General features: G+C 40.8%; 1 protein-coding gene across 3 annotated transcripts in view; it reads left to right on the top strand.

Annotated features, from left to right (window-relative positions):
• NRG1 (neuregulin 1) overlaps positions 1-20,070 on the top strand; it is a 449,095-nt gene that overhangs the window by 97,222 nt on the left and 331,803 nt on the right. The window lies entirely within an intron of this gene.

Here is a 20,070-nt window from a genome sequence, read left to right as displayed (position 1 = left end):
ACAGAACATTTTAATTGGCTTTGTCAACTAACGCTCAGCCTTCTGCACAGCTAGTACTTGCTGAACAAGCTGGAAGAGAAACCTTTCCCACAGGTCAGTTTTGACCAGCTTTGGTGAATGAATGTCGGTCCATAATGACAATGTCTGTCTGTCTTGAAGGGCTTTGCACCAGTCTGCTGGACTATATAAATAGAAGGAGTTTGTTAACAAGGTGAAAAATGTGTTAATTTTGATATATGATCAATCAGTATAATTTTTTTTCAAAATCAGCTTGGAAAAAGAAAGATGATTAGGAGTACTAGAAATACCAGTCCACTGATACACAGGTGAAGGTTCTCACCAAAAATTAAGCAGAATACAGTGTCACCGTGTTTTCTAAGGCTTGCAGAACTCCAGCTCTGAGGACCTATGCAGAAAAGGAAGTTTAGTCACCTTCTCCCTTTCTGTGCAATTTTGTTTCCTCCTTACATTGCGGGTCATGGAACTAGACCACCTAAACCTAACAATGGCATATTTGTGTCACATCAGTTCCAGCTGTCCAATACTTAAATGTGAAGCTGAACAACTGAACATAGTCTCCTTTTTTAGTGTGCCTACATTGCTGTGAAAGTAATGGTTACCTGTAAGTTGTCAGAGGTTATCAGGGTCTGTTAAGGCTGAATTCTGCTCCATATAATGTACAGGAAAGAGATGATACAGGCACAAAAGCTGTGATGAGTAGCACGTGGCCTGCAGTTGTTAACAATTTTGGTTTCAGTGATTAGTCTGGCATTGAACACCCATTATATTTCAAAGCCTCACCATTTTTGCAAGTTATGTGCCTTGCCCAGCCCCTAGGTTTTCCTACTATTATGCCAAATCCTGTATGTGTCTGTAGTGTCCTCCATGCATTGGCTATCTGTGAGTCCTATACAGAAACAGAAACAGAAATGTGTGCAAAAAACCACAGTGGTTTCCATGTAGATTATGGCTTTTTTTTTTTTGTCTGGCTGGGGCTGAAAAATGCCTTGACATTGCTGGACTAGTGATTTAAGGGGGAAGTAATTGACAACAGAATTTTTCCTGTTAGAGCGAAATCTCAACCTTTTGATTTGTTTCAGTACACCTGCAGCTGAAAGATGTATCACTGCATGTGTTATGAGATCTGTGTGTCAACACCCATCTATGGTAGGGAAAGAAAATTTCCTTGTTGGATCTTTGACAATATTTAGTTTCTTCCACAGAAATTTAATCCCCACGTGTTGAATCAATGCAGCTGATTTCCTGTTTCACTCCCCTTTACATTTCCCTTCCATTTCAGAAGTTACAGGGTTGTGTGAAGACTTGGGTTTTCCCTCTTTGGTAAATTGTTATTTACACAATCTAGTTAAGTCAGGAGAAAACCTGCAATCCTAATTATCTGTCTGATCCACCTATTCAGACTAAAAAAAATTTGCATGAAAAGTGATCAATACTTAATTTACTTAAGCAATTTAGGAGCTCTCCAAATCACTTTTGCAGAGGTCTGGGAGATGCTTGCCTCTTCTGTTGGTTTTACAGATTTCTGGAAAGGTGCCACATCCTCCATTCTTGTTTCTGACACAGAAAAAAGTCAGACAGATCCAACTGTACCACAACTGAAAACAATTAATTCAGAGGCATGGGCTGCGTTCTGAGAAAACAAAAACAGCATCTATGTTATACAAAGACATCTATAGAAACTGGTTGGGTGGTAATATACAAAATTGGATTTATGGACATATTGAGACATGTGACTCCCATTTCATCTAATGAGATATACCACACCACAAAAAAATTTGGGAACTTGGTCTAGGAGCAAGAGGAGTTGGTGGAAATGAGTCCTGGCAACTGGACTCCAAACACTCTCAGAATATTGTGGCTAAATAGCACCTAAAGAACCAAAATACTGTTGAGTTTGTTGGTAATCATGGTTTTCGAGGTTTTGTTTGGATTTTGTTGGGTTCTTTTGGCCAGCTCCAGTGTTTGTATATGAGCTGAAGAGGTTCTGTGAGCTCTGTCTCAGGTTCTCCAGATTATTCATGTTTTGAACTATCGTTGATCATATCTCTAGTCTAATCTGTAAGTGAGAACAAGCATTTAAATACCTTCAGGCTTTTCTGTCACAGGGAAATGTATACACAGATTCTCCTGCTCTCATTGACTGATGAGAGAAAATTATGAGGCATTTGTATTTTACAGTAATGGAGAATGTATGACCTGCCTAGAGATGACTAGAAAGTGTTAGAGGAACCAGGACTCCCAAAATTTTCTGCTCAACTGGATCACTTTTTATCAGTTTTTCTATACTTTCAAGCACCTGCCTATCTTTCAAAAAACATGAGAAAGTGGGATTTGGTGACAATGTGGGTTTTACACCTGCACAGGCAATTTCTAACCATTTCTCTAGGGAATAACTGCGATGTTTCTGACCTCACCTTACTTGACTCCTTTTCCCCAGAGCTGCCCTGCTCCTGCGTCTGATTTTGTGCAAACTGTTGCTGGGAAGGAAACTTGTCATGTGCTTTGGGGTACTAATATTCCAGGAGGTGTGCAGATTCTGTGTATGAAAACACAGTGACCGCAGACAATCCATGTCCTACCTCTCTGCACCTTCCTTTACTGACGTTTTCTTACTTTTTTTGTGTAGCTCCAAACCACTAGATTGTGTTTACATCATCTATATCCGATTGACCATACTACACTGGGGAGTGATTCTCAAACTTCTAGCACAACCTCCAGGAGCGTGCTGGAATCCTGAGTCACTGGTGGGACTAATTGGAGACTGGTTTCAGTGTTATTTCTCTGCTGTCAGATCAAATCAACTGAAACTAGAAGACAGACAGGAGGATGCCCTTAATTTCTCTTTCAGAAGCCTCAGCTACTAGAAAATATTAATGACCTTGGTTTGCTCCACTAACATAACTTAGGTTTTCAGACTGTGAAGCGTGAAATATGTACGTTTAGGAGATTCTGCATTTCTCTGTTTGTTCCCCCTGATCAAGGGAACATAGCAGTCAGCTGAATCCTGGCAGAAGTTTTCTTAAGAAATGCTTGCCGATTCAGCTGTACAAGACATTAATAACTGGCTGGTTGTCATAATTTAACATGGAGTTGAACAGTGTGTCTTGAACTCTTCTCCTTGAACTCTACCAGAAACCACCTGAGAAAGACAAAAAGCTGAAAGCTTCTTTTACTGGGTGAAACTTTAAGCGTTCACTATCAAAGAGACAGTGACAACTTTTCATCTTGATGCATGTTTTCTACACGATATTTAAGGCAAGAATCTGTTTGAATGGCACCAGTCGAAAGAGTGTGACATGAGTCTACAGACATTAATAATCAGATCCTACACAGTATATTTGGATTTATTTCAAAAAACCCCAAAATATTTTTGAATAAATATTTTGTCAGGCTTTCAAAAAGGAGAGAAGCTACATCTCAGGAAGTCTTTCTTTAAAGACAGCTGCTTTGCGTGTTAACATTTTGTTTCAACCATTCTGCAGCAGCCCTTCTCATTTGACTTCTCTTTGTGATGGTAGCAAATGTTGCCATCACAATGTGCCTTCATCCCTTTATCCAGTCCTGGGAGCTTCCCTTTCCACTTTCCCTTGTAGAAACTTGCTGCTTCTCTATGTTCCAGAAGAACCTAACATGTGGAGCTGCTGCTTCAGAACGTCGTGTCCCAGACCCACTGGTCTGCAGACAGACATCTATGTCCAACCTAGTTGATGCACACTCCCTATGTGGCTCAGAAAAGAAGCCCACAGTAGACTTTGAACAGAGAAAAGTCACAGTATTCACTCCCAGAACTTGCAGATACTGAATTGGTTGTAGCTTTCTCTGATACTGAGTTATGTGGAATTATAATTTATCTTTTGACTTCAGTCTCTAGCAGCATCTTCTCTATCTTGAGCTTCAAGTTTGCATCTTACACTGTGGAATGAGCCTCACGTTCCTCTTCCTTTTTTCCCCCCAGTCTTAGGTTTCTGCAGTTTTATGTAGACCTGCAGCAGCTGCTGTCCCATACTTGGAAATAATTTCCCACAGTCCATTTACAGGTGCCAAGTACTTGCTGTTTAAGTCAGCATATTACCCTTCTTTATTGGCAGTGGCAAGTGAGTGCCCACGAGTTATCCCATTAACCTCTATAAAGCATCACTTCAATTATACTAATTTTAGGAGTGACAGATGGAAAAAATGGTTATTTTGGAGTTTAAGGAAAAGTGCCTTGGATTTTCATTTTGTTTTTTTGTCTTGTTTCTGAGAGAATTCTGGAACGTGAAATAGTTTGAAAGCACGTTTATTTCAAAGAGCAGCCACCCAAGTGAATAGAGTCATTGTGTCATAATCTGCTTCAGGAAAGCTTTGTGTCACAGTTTGCTTCTGTGACACAGAACAGTTTGCTTATTTGTTTTCTTCAGAAGAAACAGCAGTATTTCTTCTGTTACTTCATGGCCCCTTTTAGGACCATTAAAAATTAGATCTTGTATTAAAAGTATTTTTTTTATACAGGTTTTGGAGAAGTCTAATAACTCAAAATATTCCACTGACATTTTTCATCTAAATGGAGCCTTTATTCCTGTTCACTTAAAGCAAATTACAATATTCTGCCCTTTCATTCTACCTATTCTGACTTCTTCCACTTGAAATGAGCTATCTTTCCTTGCACAAAAAAAATTTCTGGCTCGAGAGCATCAGCAGTACTTGTAAAGCTGCTTCTTACATCGCCATCTAGTGATGTAAAATCATTGCAAGACTCACCTAAAGAGAGTTTCACTGACGGCAAAGTCACAACACTGTTAAGACCCTTCCTTACCTGTGCAGTTGCCAGTCCTTTATGTGGAATCCATAATCAAAAATTAGTGTTTTCTTGGAATTTGAAGAATTAATCTCTTCTCTGTTGTTATAAAAAGTAGATGCAAGTGGAGGGAGGAAATATACCAGAGAGCTTTGAGTATAGAGCTAAAAAGAGTACCAATATATCCTTTTAAAGAAGTATTGATTTGGTGTATTGAAGCACAGTAGCACTAATTGGAAATTGCCTGTGCATCAGTAAGTTAGACATTATCTTCCATTCTGTCTGATTTTTAACACGACCTGTATTATCTGTGTTTTGTATTCTATTCATGTTCTGAATGCTTTTATTAAGCAACAGTTAAGGTGGCATGAGAAACAAATGGACGGTGTGCTTTTAAAACATGGTAGAATCACCTGGCCATAACAAGGTTCCTTTTTTTGTTTGCCAATCACAAGGTAAGCAACTGTGGGATGACCGTGTGTGCATTTGTAGAGGTAGGTAAAATATTGTAGAAGACCAGGTGCTGCTTTTGATTTGTGGTAGCAGGTGGCCGAGAAGGCCAATGGATCCTGGTTTGGATCAGGAACAGTGTGGCAGCAGGAGCAGGGAAGTGATTGTTCCCCTGTACTCAGCACTGGTGAGGCCACCCCTGGAGTGCTGTGTCCAGCTCTGAGCCCCTCAGTTCAGGAAGGACATGGAGGGGCTGGAGCAGGTCCAGAGGAGGACAACAAGGCTGGTGAAGGGACTCAAGCACAAGTCCTATGAGGAGAGGCTGAAGGAGCTGGGGCTGTTCAGCCTGGAGAAGAGGAGGCTCAGGAGAGACCTCCTCACTCTCTGCAACTCCCTGACAGGAGGGGGGAGCCAGGAGAGCGTTGGTCTCTTCTCCCAGGCAGCGATCAGTAGGACAAGAGGGCATGGCCTTAAGATGTGCCAGGGGAGGTTTAGGTTGGATATTAGGAAGAAATTCTTTACAGAGAGGGTAGTCAGGCATTGGAATGGGCTGCCCAGAGAAGTGGTGGATTCTCTGTTCCTGGAGGTTTTTAAGATGAGACTGGATGTGGCATCAGTGCCATGGTCTGGTAAGCACAGCAGTAGTGGATCAAAGGTTGGAACTGATGATCTCAGAGGTCCTTTCCAACCCAGTTGATTCTATGACAGGCAAATAGGATGTTTGGGGAGCTTTCCTTTACCGAATGCTTCAAAACGAGCAACAAATGTTAAAGATACCTGACTCTCTGCTATTATTATTCACGTGTGTGTTAAATGGGCAAGGACATAATTTTGAATCTGAAAGACCAACAGCACTTTTACTTCTTGCAACAAGATCATTTCTCACTGTTCATATCGCTCAGTGTCCTGTATCTGTCCATGTGTTGTGAGAGCCATTTTCACTTGGGAGTTGCCAGCATCATCAGCCTGTGGATAGCAGAGAGACTTTTGCTCAGATAATGTCCCACAGTCTGAAAAATTTATGTCTGAAAGAGATAAGATGGATGTGCCAGCTCTTCATTATTTCTCAGTAATCTTCTTTGTAATGGTAGGCTTTGTAAGCTACAAATCTGTGTACAGTAGCAGTGACTGAAATACCCTCCCTCACGAGTGTTAAACCAGGGTGCACCTATCTAAAATATCCTTCCTTTTGAGTCGGCAGAGGGGGAGATAAAGTTGTGCTTTCTGGCAGTATTGTGCATAGTGATTCCTCCACCATTGGCACTGGGTTCCCAGGAGCCACAGGTAAAAGTCTAAATACGGATCCCTCTCTTTTTAAACTGGCAGTTAATTAACTGCTCTCCCTCTCCCACCTCTCACTTTTAGCCTTATGTTTGGTCTGTTATCTTATTTACTCATTTGTGAAGTGATCTTTGGGATACGTTTGGTTTTGGCAGAAAGAAGGTTTCTTGCATTGCTAGAAGAGAAGATTTACATGTAGTTGACTGCCTTTTAAACTTAATGCATATTTTGATGGAGTCAGAATTGCTTCTGAAAACTTATTTTGCACAAACACACTCCTCAGCTTTAAGATACTCATTATAGATTTTGTTTCACTGGATTTACATCCTCTTTGTTGACATAGACATGTAATTTGTTTTCAAGCTGAAATACTGGAATCTGTATCTGTGTTTGTGTAAGTAATGGGGAAAACACTGATTGCAAAAGCCTAACAGACTTGAAAGAATTTTCCAAAAGAAGTCAGCATAAATATCTGCATTTTAGAAGGTGAGAAAAGTGAGCTAATGGCACTATGAAAGTTATTTGTATGAGGTTCCCCTGCAAGCCAGAAAAAGAGCTAGGAAAAAAGAATTTATCAAATACTGAGGTGTTATGCCCAGAGAACATATGAAAAAGAGCTTCATGGGACATCTGGAAATTTAAATCTGGGGTTTCCTCTGTCCCAAGCAGTCAATCAGCTGTTACCATGTATTTTCATTGACGTATAAGGAAAGTCTTAACTCCCTTGAACACTAAGATGGCTCTGTCAGTCACACACGTCCCCACATGCTGAGACAATTTGTCCCTAAGAAAGCACCACAGAAGCTTTAGAACTCACAAATTAATTTTCTTTTTATTTTATGTCTGTGCAAGCCTAATTACTGATAAGCTGACTGCACTGGTGACTGTGTGGGAGTCATCAATTTTCCTCAGAAACACAATGAGTAGAGAACAGAGATGTTTTTTGGTTCCTTGGGCTCTGTTATGGATTTAGAACTATGCTTTGTGTCTTTATTATATTGTTTTCAGGAATAAATATCACCATAAATCGGGCCGTGCATATATATATTTAGTTCATTCTCAGATGACAGTTAGAAGGTTATCCTGACTTTAAATGCTGTTTAAGGTAGAAAGGTAGTCTGCGTTGATAAAGTTTGGTTCACAGTGAGATGAAGGTCACAAACACTAGAACACAACAGTAATGACCTGCAGTCTTTTAAGAGATGATCTGATTGTTGTTATGACAGTTTAAGGTCCTGCAGGAAGTCCAGTTCAACTGACACTTCTGTCATAATATTCTGTCTGAATACTCTTCTGTCCTGAAAAACTGCATTTTTTTCTTGTTCAGAGCCAGGACTGAGGACATCTCTTCTCTCCATTATACTTGCTATTGAGTCACAATAATCTTTTGTCTGTAGTTGCTGCTTTTCCTCAGCTGTGTGTTTTAGATATTTTTTTTCCTGTTACCCAGTGAAATCAGTACATCTCTGTCCTTACTACTGTCACTGAATTATAGAGCAGGGACTCACTGATCTGTTCACAACTTCTTCAAAAACAGCAGTACAGTTTCATGGTATCATAGGGCCTTAAAACTGTTAAGGTTGGAAGAGACTGAGCCCAAACATTAACCCAACACTGCCAAGTCCACCACTAAACTGTGTCCCTGAGTGTCACATCTACACGTCTTTTAAATATCTTCAGGAGTGGTGACTCCACCACTTCCCTGGTTGGCCTGTTCCAGTGCTTAACCATTCTTTCACAGTGAAGAAATTTTTCCTAGTGTGCAAACTGAAACTCCCATGGTGCATCTTGAGGCCATTTCCCCTTGTTCTATCACTAATTTCATGGGAGAAGAGACCCCACCTCTCTACAACTCGTAGAGAGCAGTAAGGACTCCCTCAAGTCCCCTTTTCTCCAGGTTAAGTGTCCCCAGCTCCCTCAACCACTCCTCATAAGACCTGCGCTCTAGACACTTTTAGTCACTTCGTTGGTCTCCTTTTTGATACCCTCCAGGAGGTCTCTGTGCTTCCAACTGCATTATTAATGTCTAAAAATGTGGAGCACCTGAGCCTTTTCCTGTTGCTGTGGGATTCTTAAAGCCTTTTTCCCGTAGAAGTTCTCTAGCACTTCATAATACGCTTATCCAGCCTTTTCTAGAGGAATAGATTGGTGTTTGGCAGCATTATTTTGCTGTCTCTTTTTCACAAATCTTTTAGAACTGAGCTCTGAAGACATGACTGAGAACTTACCTTGTAGTCAAATTTAGATGGATTTGGCCTGTGTGGTTTTAAAGGCTGTTACAAAGCAGGGATGGAACACACTTCATTTTCTTTAAAATCTCAGCTAAATGTGAAGGTATACCTATGGTCCTGTGCTGTTATATGAAAGCAAATTTATATTGTTATTTTTCATTGTCCAGCACAGAAATGTTTTAGCAGATCTTTGTACTTTTAAGCCAACATCACATTGGCTCTTTCTATTTCATAAGATCTTGTTTGGGAAAGAAATGGCTTATTTTCTGACGTTGAAACTGGTATTCAAATCACAACTTTGAATTTAGTCTCCTTATAAGATATGTGTTATTAGCCAGAGTAAGACATCACTCCATAAATAGCAATCAAATGATCAAAGAAATGAACACAGAAATACCTTATTTCCCCAAAAAAGGAAAGGAGCATCTTCATTGAGTGGCTTTTTGATCAGCAAATAAAACCAAATTGTTGTATGATCTCCAGCAGCACCTCATTCTACAGCAGTAGCAGTGCCTTTAAATTACTTGATGACCTTTGCTTTGCTGTTAATTTCACCTGAGACTGTAAGCAAAATTTAAACAAGGGTCATCTGTGATGGATAGTTCTGTCCTGAGCAGTTCCACTTGGTGGTCTAGCAGCCATCAGACATTCTGCCTTTGTGTGTGTCAGATCACAATGCATGAAGGTGATTCTTGGAACCTTGCAATGTAAGCACCCAATACATTAACTTCAAGAGGTGTAGATCATTTCTGCTCCATTGACTGTTCCATGAAATTAGCTGTTAAAAGTACACTTGCAGGGCAGGTCACTTTGTGTCAGAAAAGAATGTTCCCTTTGGCCATTTGTAAGACTTAGCATTTGTTGGAGTGATGTTGAGAGTCACTAGGCATGACCAAATAAAATGCAACTGTAAGAATGTTGGGCTATTTGCTGTGGTAAAGTGGCTTATCACAATTGCTTTTGATTCATGTTAATTGAGCATCATTTTTCATGCCCAACAGTGTTGAAGCTGTTGGAAGTTTCACAGAACTTTGGTTTATGTACTTACAGCCACCTGTTGGCAGTGTTTGGAGTCCTTATTACGCAGTATGAAACATGGTAACATTGATGTGAAGAAATGCTTAATGCACCATCACATCACAAGAAATTGCAGAGCAAATAATTGTACGGTTTGCCTGATATAGAAACTCATGTACTGAGACTCCTGTCAATCATAATTCCTCTACACATGATTATCTAAAAATGTAGATTCTAAGAGATGATTCAGTTCCAATGTGGTTTTGTTAGGTATGACAATGTGAAGGGACACAGGAGCACTCCTGAGGTCACGACAGAAATCTGTCACAGAACCAGCTCTGCTTTCTCTTTCTCCCTGTACTCCTTTTTATTGCCAGCACATCTTGATTTTCTCTCTATGTGCCCAAATCCGTCAGCCTAAGTTGATGGACTACAGCAAGAAGGGAGGTTGTGAAAAGGGAAATGGCTGAGGAAAAAATAACATGCAACGTCTTAGTGTCTCAAGAATTATTCCAATACACTAAAGTAGTAAATCAGGAGCAAGTATACAAGAATAAAGGAACTTGTAACAGAATATAGGTAACATCTTAATTTAAAAAAAGAGAAAGACAGAAGGGCACAATTAGTGAATGGCAGGCAATACAAATTTGGATTACGATATTATTCATTAATTACCATGATTTTGCTAGCATTTCTTTAATCAAGGCATTTTTAGTCTAAGTGTAGCAGATGGTGCGTCTTGTAGTTCACAGTAGGAGATCGACCATTATCTTGAGCAACCAGGTCTGAAGACATTTGGAGCCAATATACACGACTGAAGCTTGATTTTCATGTGGGAATTTTTTGGGCCCAGGCAAGGCTGCACCAGCAGTACTAGGGAGATCAGGTTGGGTTCCTAAAAAGGTATCTGTGGGTAAAAGTAAGGTCAGAGTTGTAGGGAGACATAATACTGTCTTTGGAACAAGTGGTTGTACCAGCTGAGGCCATCACACCCTATCTGCAACACTGTGGAAAGTTTATTTGTCCTGGGTATCAGATTATATGCCTGCAAAAGATCACACAGTACGCAAAGAGATGGGGAGGTGGGGTGGGAAACCAAGCCAAGTGGTATAATCTGCTGAGATTGGTGCACCTAGTCCAATATAATATAACTTTCTGTAAATCCTTAGATCACCATATCAGCGCTGTTACTGTCACAAAATGGAATTTAGGGTAGACATTCTCAAAAGCAGTTGAATCCCATTACTAAATGAGACTCAGTAGTACCACTCTTCTGGAACTCCTCTGTTCTTTTCCAAGACACACTGCAGACCACATCTTAAAATTTTATTCAGTAAAACTGACTGGAAAATCTAAGTCATTCATGATCATGGAATCTCAAAACCAGATGCTTTGAATTTTCTTCTATCACACTGTTGGAGTGCTTCATTGTCTGGTAATTTAGGTTTAACATTGTCTGAGTATCTTCACTTTAATGTGCATGCTGGTTTGGTTACCCTGTTACTCCAGGTTTGCTCTTCCTCTTTACTCTTCTGGGAGAGCTGCTGTGCTAACATCTGATTCCAAGTTGCAATGTTGCTTTGCTTGTACTGTAGATTTCTTTCACTCAGTAGGAAGCCTTTTTGTTCAGAGCTCCTTGAAGTGACCGAGTGTTGGACATCAGTGAGAGAAGTGAGTGGTCCCCTGCCCCGCTGTCCCACATCCAGCCCGTTGTGGGATCACTACAGGACTAAGCACATCCAGCTGCCCACACTGTACCACCCACTGCCCTTACCAAGAGGGCATTGCCAGAGTTTCAAACCACTCCTGTAGCAACAGAAGGTACCAGAACAGATTCACTTCTCAGAAGTAGCACAGTTTTCCAGCATGGGATAGCTTCACTTCTGGTGAGTTGCATCCCATGAGTGGACCTATGCTGCATATATAAGGAAAGAACGTTCGAAGTTGCTTCGAGCTAGGGGGAAAAAAAATCCCTCCTAAGATTCATTTCCCAAGACTTCTACTAGGGCAGATGGAGGAGGGCTAGGGGCTCTCTGTACATGCATACTTTGGTCTTTTGCTGTTTGTCCCCCACAGTCAGCTCTCTCGTGGTTTCCAGGCGTGCCAGCTTTCCGCAGCAAGACGGTGAGGTGCACACCTACCTGTCTGCATGCAGGCTCTCCCCTGGCCACGGCCAGGTCGTGGTGTAGCCAGTAGATGGCATGAGCAGCACAGACCGGCTCCGGGCAGCCTGGCACAGCCTGTCTGGGCTCCTTTGGTGGGAACTCGAACCCCCCCCGCGGGCTCACAGGGTTACCTCCGGACTCCGCTTAGGATGCTCCGTCTCCACGCCCTGTGGACACCCTGCGGGGGCAGCTCCTCTGCCTGCACGTCGCACAGAGGGGGTTTCTCATCTTTGTTGTGCTGTGTTCAACCCGACACCTGGTGGCACATCTCTTATCACTTCAGGCGTTTTGGACCTCTGAAAGCACCAGCATGTAAATTTGACGGGGCTGTGGGCAGCTACGCCGTGGAGTCCAAAAACAGCTAAAGAAAATAAAACAAAGTTTAATGAGCTGTGTGCCACAACATACGTCTGATAGCAGTCTTCAATGGCCCAGACAGCACTTCTGAGGCTGGTCTCATCTCAGAACAAGGTCTGGTACCATTAACTCGTACAGTTTCTGTTTGCTCAACTCCTACCATGAGAAAAGGTACCAGGCTGCACAGCTCTGTCCTCCCCCAGCAGCTTCCTTATTCCATGGTGGGCATCAGGGCTCCTGATGCTCCCCTTGTCAGAACTGGCATTAACTGCAAAGTTAATGTTGGTTTGCTTATCTTTAACTTTCAGTGTATTAACATCTTTTCAAACAGAAAAATGGAGGCACAACATACGCATCTTTCTTACCCACTTTTTAGTTATTTTTTTTTTCCCAGTAAATACTTCTTATCTCCTGATCACCTTCGTGGGTGAGCTTTTAGCGTTATATTGTGCATCTTGAAACTTGCACCACACTCTGGCTTTTCACTGCATTACACACTACTCACATAAAATCATAGAGTATAAAACTACCTCTGCACAAGGGGATTTGCGTCATTTACTTAAAAAGTAGGGTGCAGAAAGAAGAGCATGGGAAAGCCTATGCTGGAGAACACAGGGCTTCCTGAACTCATGGGCTGACTGTCCAGTTGTTTTCAAGAACATGCATGTTTTTCCACCTGAGTAGTTTGGGTACTAAATCAGATGGCTTCTCAGGCACCCACTGATGTTAACAAGGATGGAGTTTGATGTTTGAATTCTCTTCTACAGGAGGCTTCCTCAGTGTGTCCTAGAGGGTGAGAGGCACAAGCCAGCCATGTCAGGTATTAAAGCAGATATCAATTATAAATGACAGAGTAGTGTTAGGCCAGAATACAATCTTAGAGACCATTAGAAGGGAAATATAGATAGGTGTGGTGGTTTGGGCTAGGCCTTCCTTGGTGACCAGTTTGTAACCAAGGAAGGGTCCAGATTTACCCAGTATTCCCTACAATTTTTACATAAGCCAGGCTATAAGAAGAAAGGAGGAGAGGCCTTCGCTCTCTTTCCTTCCGGCGGCTTGGAGGTGCAGGTTCCCTGCTGTTGAGTCTGCCGTGTTGGGGAGCGAGGCCTGGTAGGGCCTTGTCGACCTTGGGAGGCGGAGGTTGCCGGCGATCGTCCCGGAGCGACTCTCGGTTGTCCCAAGGAGAGTGGTGGGATATATTTTCTTTGCTAACTCTTAGTTACTAGATCTCGGGCTACTGATTGGGATATATATATATATATATATATATATGTATATTTTATTTTGGTTTTGTTCCCTTTCCCTTTCCCCTTCCCCTTCCCTTGTGAAATTCTATATATATTTTTAAATTGTATATATATTTCAATTGTAACATAAGTGTAAATATATTTATATATATCACTTTAGCTGTCTTTCTCTCGTTTCGGGTTTTCTTAGTTGGTTGGTTTTTTTTTCTCTCCCTCTTCTCCCTGAGGTTTGGGGGGGGGGGGGCTTCTGGTGGTAAGGTTTGGAGACTTGGCAGGGAGCCAGCTTCAAACCATATCAATAGGTAAACTTGCTTCTTGTTCCTCCACAATGGATTTTGACCCACATTAGTAAAATTGCACTAGGGACAAATTTGACACATGACTTGTAAAGTGGCTGGATGGAAAAACAAGGATGCTTTAATGTACTCTAGAAAAAGATCAAGCCATGTTTTTCATGTAGCTGATTGTGCTTTGGCAAAAGTGTTGACTGCGATCTTAGTTAAATCAATAAATTAGAATTTACTGGATGTATGGAATTTTTCTAGACTAGAGAACTTTGCAATAGCACTAAGCACACTTGTTACAGAAAAATGGTCAGAAAAGTAACCTCTCTAACACTATGGTTTTAGTATTAGAAAGCAGGCATTCTTTATTTGGCACAGGATGCACGGGGGATATTTCCAAGCCTGTCATAAATACCGAGTATAGAAAAGCTCCTGTTTATGTACCATATTTTATATACATATTCATTGATTTTCCCAGTATAAACGTGTATATGATAATCATTTCCCTGAAGTCATTAACCTGCATTCCCTCTCCTTTACACATGTGCTCTTCTGTCCCAGGGGTCACTCTGGTGGTTCCTGATCCTGAAGTTAAATCTGACCACCCAATGAGCTCGACGTTACTTCCCCAAATATGGAACTGAGTTGGCACAACTAATCTAGTTATTTTTCACCTCCCTTTCTTGGTTAATGTTTAGCATAATACCCATTATGCAGTTCCATAGGCCAGTGATTTTACAAAATAATCATTGTCTTTTCCCTACCAGCTGAGCAAACAGTTATTCATCTGGCAACACAGTGATGCACTTATGTATAAATTTCATGTCCTTTTGTATTTGATTTCTGGTTCGAGTCTTTTGGGTGTACTCCATGTTTAAAGCTGCATACTTAAAAGACCAAAAAGCATCTTGAAGTGAAACCTGAAATTCTTACTTGCTATCAATCTAAAAAGTAAAATAGAGTGACACAAGTCCTGTATTGTAACAGAACGGTGAATTTACCTGGAGGGGTGGTACTGGGGTATGTGTGCTGGAGTAAATAAGTACATCGTATTCTCCACTCCAGAGTATTTCACTCATGTGACTTCTCTGTCACTCAGCTTTCTTTCCCTGGGAGGGAGCTCTTGGTCTCCTCTCACAGTTTTGAATACAGTCCTAAAAACAGGTGTTGTTTGGACAAAAACAGGGACTGAGGAAGGTATAAGGAATGACAGCATAGACAGTGGCTGAGAAGTTTTATTTCTAAGCAGAATGAAATTGGTGGTACACCAAGGCACAGTAGCCAGGAGACAGACTCAAGGAGGAGAAGTCAGCCTGGGGTGTTGTGAGTAACCTAGATGTGCATCTACACAACCCCTAGCAGCATTTTCATTGTGCTCATCTTAGACAACTCTCTTTTTCTAAGCTGAATGTTTCTAAGTAGATATTTGATAAGACAAGCCAGACAGTCCCCAGCTGAGTTTTTCTTGGAATTATGATGTCTCTACTTCCCGAAATAGGATTTTTTTTATCTGCGAGTTCTCTTTTGGTTGCAAAGTAAACAACTTAAGCTAACACCCAGGATGAAATCAGCAACATTAGGGACCACAAACCTAGTGGGTTTAGGTTTCAGCAAGAGCACATTATTATAGCTTTTTATTGTAATTTTTCCCCTCCAAAATTATGTTAGGCTTCATGCCAGCCAATTTTCACTGTGGTTTGTTTTTTTTTTTTGTCTCCAAAAGACTTTCAGAGGTCTGAGCATCTTAGCCTACTTGTGAATTTCTTCTTTGTTGCTTCTTAACTCCTACACTGTCACATACAAAGTCCCCTTTTACTGTTTGTCTTGCCAGAACATCTTAGAGCCCCCTAAATCACCAGATACCTTAAAATATTCAGCACAGTTTGACAGTTTTCTCTCTACTTTCAGAGCTTTTGGGTTGCAGCTCTTGTGTCTTTCACCCTTCCCACACAGCTAGGAAGTCTAGAAATTTCTTTATTTCTTCTTCATGAAAATGGAGCTTTTTGTCTAGCTTCTGTATCTCTACAGAACCTCTAGAGAACACAATGAAATTCTCAGTAAAATCACAGGCATTGATACTATTGCTTGCTTGCTGCTTTGAAAGTCAGAAGTTTAAATTTTCACTGTTGCCTAAAGTACCTTAGCATGACTGTCAACTGAGATTCATAGGAATTACCTAGCTGAAAGAGACTTCTGCAAGGAATATGAAGCTCATATTGATGTTGGTTCACACTCATTCACATTGTTAAAGTGTTACATAGTGAGAATGACGTCAGAAGTCATATTGTACCACAGAAATAAATTTCAGATTCTTACTCAAGTGACAATTCCCTTGTTTCTCAGACAAACTCTGGTTTTGCCACTTGCAGTTTAGAGATTTGCTTCAGCTTCACGTGCCACCTCCACGTCATAGTTTTACAATAGAGAATTACCATTTCTTATTAATTCTCCTAAACCATACCGTACCTAAGACTCTCTGAGGTTGTGTCCCTGTAGGGTCCTTGCACAGCTGGTCTGAAGTCACAAGAGGTTTTTGTGTGTGACAGCAGCTCCCTCCGTGTGGGTAATCTGTGGAGCATGATCTCTGGTTCATTCAACTGCTACTCCAGAAAAGCACACAACGGGTGATAGTGTGTGATATTACCTTTCTGTGTCACACATGAAAATGCACTGAAATCCAGGGCAGGCTCTCGGCTGTCATATGACTGAGACTGCTGCAATGCTGGAAGAGTAGGGATGTCACCTGTGTTATTATTACACCTTTACAGATGGCCAAGAAGTTAACAGCTATCCAGTGAATGAGGCCTTGGGGCTAATCAAAGAAAAAACAGTGTTTTGAGCCCTTTAATTTTAACCATGTATGAAGTCATAAGTAGTCTTTGGTATCCAGGAAAACATTAAACACTTGGAGAAATGCAACACTGAGAAATACAGTACCTGAGATTGCCCAAGAGTATCTTTCATCTCACTGCTGTTAATCTGCAGCATTTAATGACCAGCTTAGCATTATCATAAAAGCTCATCTCTAACTTCTGTGCATTTTTAAATGAACACTTCCCTCTAAGCAGTAGATTATTTGTGTTGCCTTTAAACAGTGGACCCGTAAAAGACTAAATGGCAGGGTGTTTGTTTTTTTTTTTGCTAATAAAGTTGTTAGGTGCTTTGCTATGAAACTGACTTTGTATAAAATTCCTTCCCTTGCGAAACAGCTCCCGCTCATCTGCTTGGGATCCTCAATAATGGAAGTGTGCCTACTTAAAGAAAATTATAGCCTTTAACGTGTGAGGAGAAGTCAAGTGATTTTATGTTAGGCTGACAGAATGAATACTCATGTGTCTTCAATATGGTGATCTGTAGTATGTAATGATTGTCCTGTCTACATCACAATTTTGGCAGGTGCAAGCTAAAATCTGTTTCGTAATGGAGAGGCAGAATCATCAGATCAAAACATGAATGCCTCCCCCAAGAAGCTGCTGAGGAGCAGGGGATATTGGGGATGAGGGGTGGGGTGGTAAATTGGCCTTCTGGAAAAGGGATGTTAAGAGAAGGCATTTTGTGGGTGTTTTGATATGTAGAAGTTGTTCAGTTTTGCTGTATGCACTGGTCCCTGGACAGAAACAACCACAGAAAAAAACTTTACCTCCACAATCTCAGCATAAATATCTGTGTGCCTTTTCAAGCAAGCAGCATTTCCCTGGGAATTTGCTCTACCTCATAAATATTTCAGGTGGTCATGCAATCCTTTGTTGCTTGCCACAGCACTCTTGCCCCTCCCCAACCATCAAAACTTCCAAATGCCAAAAAGCTCTATATCCTACTGCCTAACTTTTGAACACCTAAGGGAAAGGGCAGCTGCATCATCTACCAGCTGCTGATCAAGCAATCCTGGAAAACAGTGAAAAATTTAGAAGACAGTTATATTCTATGTCTGTAAAGTAGCAAGCAAGTTGGGAGTAGTCAAGATGGAATATGACCTGGAAGTAGTTGTAATATGTGAAATGCATTAATTGGATATCCCAAAAACACGGGGGTAGAGAAGGGCGAATGAATTTCAAGTAAGTCTCACAAGAAATTGCTTAAAATTTGAGATATTTTATATTGGAATAACAATGTATATGCTTCAGAATTTCTTCCCAGCTTCTTGATATGAAATTCCAGAATGGGTAAATTAGAAAGGATTCTAAGAACTGTTTTATCAAAAATATGTGCTTGGGCTTAAGATGGGGCTTTTGCATAATTGGATTTTATACTGTTTTGCTGCTCAGGTGGAATGTGTATTATAATGTTCTGACTGCTTTCCTGTACTTCCCACCTACAAATTGCCATAAAAAAGTAAATATGCTCAGTAAACTAGGCCTGCTCCGCACTTGGCATTTTGCCCTTCCAGAGCAGCAAAGTGATTCTCTCCACTAGATAGGTCACTTTGGACAATGAACCATTGAGACTGATCATGTTCTCAGGTGGAGTTTTCTGACCTGACAAGTACAAATAGACTGATATTTCTGACTTCAAACATGAATTCTGCAAAACACTGCAAGGTGCAGGTGGACATAGGGTATAATACTAAAAAAAAAAAAATAAAACAATATTACACCTGGCATCCTACGATCCATTTCACAGTAGTAATTCCAGTGTTGTTTCATTGCTGTGTAAATTAAACGTTCATACATCAACAGTGTGGTAGCAAATGGAGTTTGATTATTCCATTGTTTCGAGTTGAAATATAGCTCTGAAGGGATATTTGTATTATTCTGAAAGCTGGAAATGTAAACCAGCATCACCACACTTGCAGGTGTGGAGGCAAAGTAAGAATGCACTGCCCTGAAGAGGTCACAGACAAGACACAGGCTAATACAGAATAGCTAACTGTAAACATACTGTGCACAAGAAATGGCAGATTATACCGAACCCCAGAATAATAGCTTTGAAAAACAGTGCACTGAAGTCACTGGGGGTTTTTTCTGTCCTTCAGACTGAAAATATCATTTTACCATAGTACAGATCACCTGAGTTTAACCCAAACTAAGAGAAATTCCTGACAGTGACAGTGGGAATTTGCAGTTCCAGAAGACAAGAAGAAAGAAAGAAAAAAAAAATCACAAACAAGTGAAGTTTTGCTTGAAATCTTCCCTCCACCCTTTTTCTTTACTTGCTTTCAAAGTCATGAGGAGTATTCTTACTTAATTTTATGTTAAATAGTTTTTAGATGTTCAGTTTAATTGCTAGTTTGTGATATTATCTGTGGTAATAAAGCACCAACCAAAAATCCAGAGCCATGCAGCAGTTTCTCTCTCCTAATTTCTTTTTGAACTTTGACTAAACTTTTTCCTCTGTGGAGAAAGTATCTGTGAATTATAATGACATCTCTTGGCAAGTACTGTCTTCAGAATCATGTAGCTGTCAAAATATGTGATGAAGTCAAATGGCCTCAAGGGAGAAAAATATCATTCATCATCATGACAAGTGATATACCTCTGTGAGACAGTCTAACAGATTAAAGTTTGTCCCAAGAATCAAGAAACTTACTTTAATGATGCAACTTTCTCGCTTCACAGCCTACTGGCTGTGTCCTTCTTCCTCCTTTTCTTCCTTGCTCTGCACTTCAGCCTAGACAATTTCACTGGTTCTGTCAATGTGAGATTTTCACCTGAGATCCAGACAGACAGAAAAAAACCCTGCTGTTTCCTTGTGGTGAGCCCATCCAGGGCTGTATCATCATCTGCACTTTCCAAGAGGTTTTCCTTTTGCTTGACCTGAGTCTCCCAAGGTGCAATCCCTTGGCTGTTTCTCCTTGTTTTTCCACCTGCAACTGATGGCAAAGGTTCTTTGCAATGCCCTGTAAATATTTCTAAGTTGCTACTGAAGCCTCATCTTTCCTGACAAAACAAACCTATCTCCCTCAACCTTTTTTCCAGGTCACATTCAAGGCCCCTGGCCACATTCACAAAATTAAACACCTCAGGACTGAGATCTCTGAAACAGAAGTGAAAGACTAAGCAATTTTGAGAATTTTATCCTCAAATTTGCTGTTGGCAGCTGTTCTGTGTGTTTGGTTTTATTTTTTCAAGTGGAAGACAGAAAAGAAAACGAGGTACTAAATCTGGAATGCAGATATGGAAAATAGGTGTTTCTGCTATACAGGGACAGAAGATGACTGTATGAACAGAGGTGAAGAAGAGCTGTGCTCCTTAATGACATGTCTCAGTGTATGTTGTGCTAACAGTTAAGTGGAAATGTTGG

This window comes from Chiroxiphia lanceolata, chromosome Z, assembly GCF_009829145.1.
Source record: "Chiroxiphia lanceolata isolate bChiLan1 chromosome Z, bChiLan1.pri, whole genome shotgun sequence".
Lineage (NCBI taxonomy): Eukaryota > Metazoa > Chordata > Aves > Passeriformes > Pipridae > Chiroxiphia > Chiroxiphia lanceolata.
This window is presented reverse-complemented; position numbering and strand designations above follow the sequence as displayed.